This window comes from Pinus tabuliformis, chromosome Q (genome assembly GCF_031772625.1).
Source record: "Pinus tabuliformis cultivar Carrire ecotype Pingquan chromosome Q, CPIR1, whole genome shotgun sequence".
NCBI lineage: Eukaryota > Viridiplantae > Streptophyta > Pinopsida > Pinales > Pinaceae > Pinus > Pinus tabuliformis.
The window spans coordinates 883634912-883640867 of NC_142296.1; the positions used below are offsets into that span (position 1 = coordinate 883634912).

At 36.5% G+C, this 5956-nt stretch overlaps 1 pseudogene; it reads right to left on the reverse strand.

Moving 5' to 3' along the window:
* Positions 1 to 3839: 3839 nt before the first annotated feature.
* On the reverse strand, positions 3840 to 4757 carry LOC149222312 (mitochondrial carnitine/acylcarnitine carrier-like protein pseudogene; annotated as a pseudogene).
* Between the last annotated feature and the right edge of the window lie 1199 nt (positions 4758 to 5956).

Below are 5956 nucleotides of genomic sequence, written 5' to 3' on the forward strand. Positions count from 1 at the left end.
GAAAGAATCTAGTTTGCAATGAAACGTGTTTGGCCTGTGACCTGGATGGTAATTACTTAAAAGAATTTATTCCTATTAGGAAAAATGAGTTGGAAAAATTGTTAATTGGCATCGAATATTTTATCATATGTTTGTAGGGATTCTAGCAAGTTCTATGGGTTAGTTTTGTCAAGTACTGAAAAGTAATACGTTTTTTTTTCAATGTCAATTTGAAATGGACCAGTAAATATTGGTGCCCTGCTTTAGTGTTTAGAGATAATTTTCTGTTAAGTACGCAGTTGATCTTTTCAGGCATTGAAAAGGAAGGGATATCCAAAAGCCCTAAGATACATGACTGAGTTTCATAAACAAACAGTAGTGTTCTGGAAATACAATAAGCATATAACCTCTTCCCTAATAGTTAACAAACGCCATGAAGCCAAACATGTATGACAGGATTCATCTTTTTAGGCATTGAAAAAGAAGGGATATCCAAAGGTAAAAGGTTCTGAATTCAGAAGTAATATAAGCCAATCCAAACAGTAGAAAAAGATTGAAAAAGAAGGGATTCATCTAGTAGCCTGAAAGGGCTTCGCATAATGGTTGTTATTTGACACAATCTCAGCCCTCTCCTTATACAACCCCTGCATCCAAATAGAGGATTACAACCACAGTGCAATTCTTCAACACCTGGACATCAATGTGTCAACTACAAAAGGAATGTTTTTGAGTGAGTGATCAAGAGGTAAAGGAAACAGTCTTTGGCTGGTTTTCTCAGTGTCCAAGCCGGCACAACGAAGAAAGAATCATATTAATCTCCACTGATTGAAAAAGAATGGATTCATCTAGTAGCCTAAAAAGGCTTTTGCATCTTTCTTTTTTCTTTTGTTGTATAAAATGCTGACTGTTTGCACATTCTTCTTCATTAGTAAGCTTATGTCTGTTGTCACATAAAATTGACTTACAGACTGTTGTGTTGAGTTATGTATGCTATTCTAGGTTCTATTTTCATCTCTGTTCAAGATCAATGTTATCCAGTAGGACCTTTTAGACCTAAAAGAAAAAACTAAGTGCGAATTTGAAATTGTTTCTTTTAGATTGCAAATAATTGGTAGTTCTTGTCATAGTTAAAATTTCCTAAGTTTGTAGTTCTACTTTTTCTTTTTACCTTGATCAATTTGGGAAAGCTATTAACACCATTTTTTGGCATTCCCCGCAAGCTTCCACCACCCATCATTTCATCGTTAGTATATAGTAAAAGAAAAGATGGCTGTTTTTGCCTCTGTGGGAACACAACTTCATTTCTCAGTGCTTTTATCAACTTAGAATTTTCCTTCATCTCTAGTTGAACATCCTTGCTATGCTATTTGGTCTCTCTGCTTCTCATAAAAATAAAGCAGGGGTGCAGTGGTACTGGGAAAGGAGGGAAAATAGGAGAAATAGACAAATTGGGCAAGGTCTGCATCTAACATTGGCTGTCATTGACAGAGTCTAGCTTTCTGAAGAAAGTCCCAAGGCAGCAGAAATGGATGCAGAGCTTCTATATATATTCCCCAGTTCAAGAGTCACAATAATGAAAAGGGAGTGAGTGTACTTAGAACTGTTGACACTAGTAGTTTAATTCTTGTTCCAATTCTTTTTGTGCAAGATAACTCACTTTATGCTACAACACAATAGATGTCATGGAAAACTGGTTACCTAAACACTACCTGTGCAGGTGTTTTTCTGATTGGCATGGAACTCACTCAAGGAGGTTCATAGCTCTACAAAATTGCAGGAAAGAATCTAGTTTGCAATGAAACGTGTTTGGCCTGTGACCTGGACAGTAATTACTTAAAAGAATTTCTTCCTATTAGGAGAAATGAGTTGGCAAAATTGTTAATTGGCATCGAATATTTTATCATATGTTTGTAGGGATTCTAGCAAGTTCTATGGGTTAGTTTTTCCAAGTACTAAAAAGTAATACGTTTTTTTTTCAATGTCAATTTCAAATGGACCAGTAAATATTGGTGCCATGCTTTAGTGTTTTAGAGATCATTTTATGTTAAGTACGCAGTTGATCTTTTCAGGCATTGAAAAGGAAGGGATATCGAAAAGCCCTAAGATACATGACTGAGTTTCATAAACAAACAGTAGTGTTCTGGAAATACAATAAGCATATAACCTCTTCCCTAATAGTTAACAAACGCCATGAAGCCAAACCTGTATGACAGGATTCATCTTTTCAGGCATTGAAAAAAAAGGGATACCCAAAGGTAAAAGGCTCTGAATTCATAAGTGATATAAGCCAATCCAAACAGTAGAAAAAAGATTGAAAAAGAAGGGATTCATCTAGTAGCCTGAAAGGGCTTCGCATAATGGTTGTTATTTGCCACAATCTCAGCCCTCTCCTTATACAACCCCCGCATCCAAATAGAGGATTACAACCACGGTGCAATACTTCAACACCTGGACATCAATGTGTCAACTGCAATGGCTTTTTTTTAAATAAATAAATAAATATATATATATATATATATATATTCTTGTTAGACAACTAATTTTTTTTCCATATTGAATTTAATTTGAATTTGACCTGAAACTCACTTTGACTTCATAATTATGAAATACTTCATAATTATGAAATAAAACAAAGTGTCTCGTTCAAACCCAAACTCCTACCTACCTATAAAATAAAGCATAATGTCTTCTCCATCTAGCATGCACTATCGTGGGAGTCCAATGGTCATCACAGTTACTTAATTTACTTAATTTTGTAAAGGTCTTATTTTCAAGTAGTTGAATATGAAAATTTAAGGTAGCACTATGTTTTAAAGTTTTGATAATTAAACAAAATTGTAATATCATTAAATTTCTTCATAAATATATGAGATATATGACTTTGGAATAATTGGTGAAATTTTGAACAAATATTAAAAATAAGAAAATGAAGTTGTTTCTATAAAGCATTCAAACTATCCAATTTTATCTAATTTTATCTATTTTTTATATAGTTTTATTAAAAATAAATAAAAAACATCACACACTTTTCACAACCCAACTTCAATTAAAGAAGTGAGCCTCTAAGTGTATCCTATATTCATGAATATTTTATTTTTGTTATTTTATTTTATTTTTATTTTTTAATAAAAAAAATTATTGCATTACAATTTTGACATCCCAGTATTAGAGTACATAACTTGTAAAGAAATGATGTTGTATGCATTTGCATTTTCCATTAAATTGTCCAATTACAAGCTATTATATCTAGCCACATGGTAAAGTGATCTATTCTAACTTGTAGCCACACAGGAAAGTGAACTATTCTAACTTGTAGCTACGTGGGAAAGTGAACTATTCTAACGTGTAAAGAATAAATGATGTCGCATGTGTTTGCATTTTCCATTAAATTGTCCAATTACAAGCTACTATATCTAACCACCTGGGAAAGTGAACTTGCAAATATATAATAGATTATACTAATTCAAAGAGAAAAGCCAGCGATCTTATGGATACATACTTGATTAACCAGATGCACTTCACTCTCAGAATTCCTCGCTTTTGAGAAGAAGGCCCCTCATACATTTTCTTTTCGATTCAATCGTGTATAAACCGAATAGAGATACGACTGTAAATTGTTTAGAGGCACCAAAGAGAATATTGAACGTCTAGCTATTATGCCTGATGAGAGAGGAAGATGGAAACCCGTTAGAAATTTACGCAACAGAATAAAATCAAAGACGACAGAGCTCACCCAAACCAAGAATGGAGGATCAAAAATGAGCCCTAAACAACTTTCAAATAACGAACATGCCATTTCCCAATTTGCTTTGTTTCTTTTGAACTCCTGTAACTAGACACAAGTTGATTTGAAGTTCCCATCATCCCAAGCTCGACCTGGTAATCTCATAAGCAAGGAAGCGGGCGACATTGGCAAAAACACTTATGGCCATGGCTTTGACCAAGCCTTTTAGACAAGCCTTTAAGCCCTTCTAAAGCAGCAATTTTCTTGACGACATTAATTGTACCAACATACTTTGGATGGTGAAATTCATCAATCTGAATGACACTCTTCAACTCTTCAAAGCATCAGTTGGATATGCAAGTGTCCAGCTAGCAAAGTGAGAAATCCCACCAGAAACAAGCAGGGTACCCATGCCCAATTGAGATGCATCATGCCGTCGTGCCATGAACGGCTTCAGAGCCTTATACACGCCATATGCAATGCCATTTACAGATACATCCCTTAATAAAGTAGGATAGAGCCCTTAAACAATTCTCTGGCTCCTTCGGATCTTAAGACATGCTTAGCTACATTAACTAGGCCATTGTGTTTAATAGAAGTTGTCACTCCTATTACCCCTAAAGTTGCAACTGAAGCAGTAGCCAAAGCACTCTGAGCTTGCAATCTACATCTGATAAGCTTAGTTGGTCAAGTCAAGAAAGATAAGTAATCCCTGCCCCTTCTCCACACACCACCTGCTGCCCTACAGTGGCAAACCAGGCTCAACCCTAAATAGGGCTTCCATCTGACCTCTTGCACTAAACACAAGTGCATTGCAAGCTGCGACAGTGGACAAAGGGGCTCCCATTCCTTTGTACATCCCTGTGAGGCCTTCTTTGGCAATGGTCTGCTTGACAACATCCATTGCACCGACATAGCGAAGATGCTGGCTAGGAAGAAGCAATGGTTGACTCTGGGGCTTCACCTCAATTGTGTCAAAGGGATGCCCAGATATCAATTGTGTTGTTCCCCCAACAGTGCTAGAAATTAGATCCTTTGCTACATCGATTGCCATAATTGGAAGCGACTAATCCTAAAACCTAATATCTACAACACACGACTTTACTTTATGTGGAACTCTATCTGACATTTAATGTTGATAAAATCCAGCCTTTTATTTAGTTTTCAATAAACGGAAGTATTCTAAATGCAGAAATCTTCCTTAAAATGGGTGTTCAAGGTCACTCAAATTGTACATAGAACCTTAAAATGGGTGTTCAAGTCCACTCAAATTGTACAAAGAAGGCGGATGAATTGCTCACCTGATCAACATGCCTTGTCCAACAGTAAAAACAAGAACCCTGCATGAGATGGACCAAGATTCAATAACTTGGAAGCAGCAGAACCTGGAAGTCAGTTGTTGGTTGGGGCGCTCATCCTCGATAGCATTTGCGGCAGATAAAGTTGAGCTTAGAAGGAGTTGAGTACCCACCTGTACAAATATCAAATCCATTAAAAACCCATATTAAGCTTAGAGGAATTAGAGGTTAGCAAATCAGAAAGGGAATTGAATTATGCCAGAGGACAACTTTCTCACCTGTGGTGGCTTGGAAACACAAGGGTTGACCTGCCATAACAGGCAAAATATTAGTTACCATAAGTAAGCGCAATGGCCCTCTGTACATGTATAGAAATGGAAAGAAAAACCATTTGAAAGAACAAAAAAATATATATATACCTGCTCCTTAGTATTATTTTCGAATGCAGATAAGACAATACTTCTTTGGACATTTGGAACAATAGACCACTCTGCCTTCGTCATTTCTTGTACAGTGATGGAAATTCGTATTCACGGTGTTCTGTGATGTTGCCTTCATTTTATTCCCCTATGCTGGAATATTGTGATGTTGCCTTCATTTTATTCTCCTATGCTGGAATATACTATCCACCCCCAGCTGCAATTTTCTGACAAAATTCTTGGTATTCTTAACCTTGAAAACATCAGGAGTTGGGGTAATATTCAACCCCTTGTTGCTTAAATTCAGTGGCGCAGGTCATTTACGTTCTGTGTTCGAAACCGATGCACTGTACTCCAAAAAGCCATTGGTTGCTTCCTTATTGCGATCCTCGTCAATTAACATCATCTTCGTTACCCGCATTCATTAATTTCAAAACCCCAAATTCTGCCCCAATTTCTTCCTGCTCCTCTTTGACCTTGCGTTTCTGCCCTCTCTTCTTCAGACCACCATCAATGCCCTCATGTAACACAGTCCA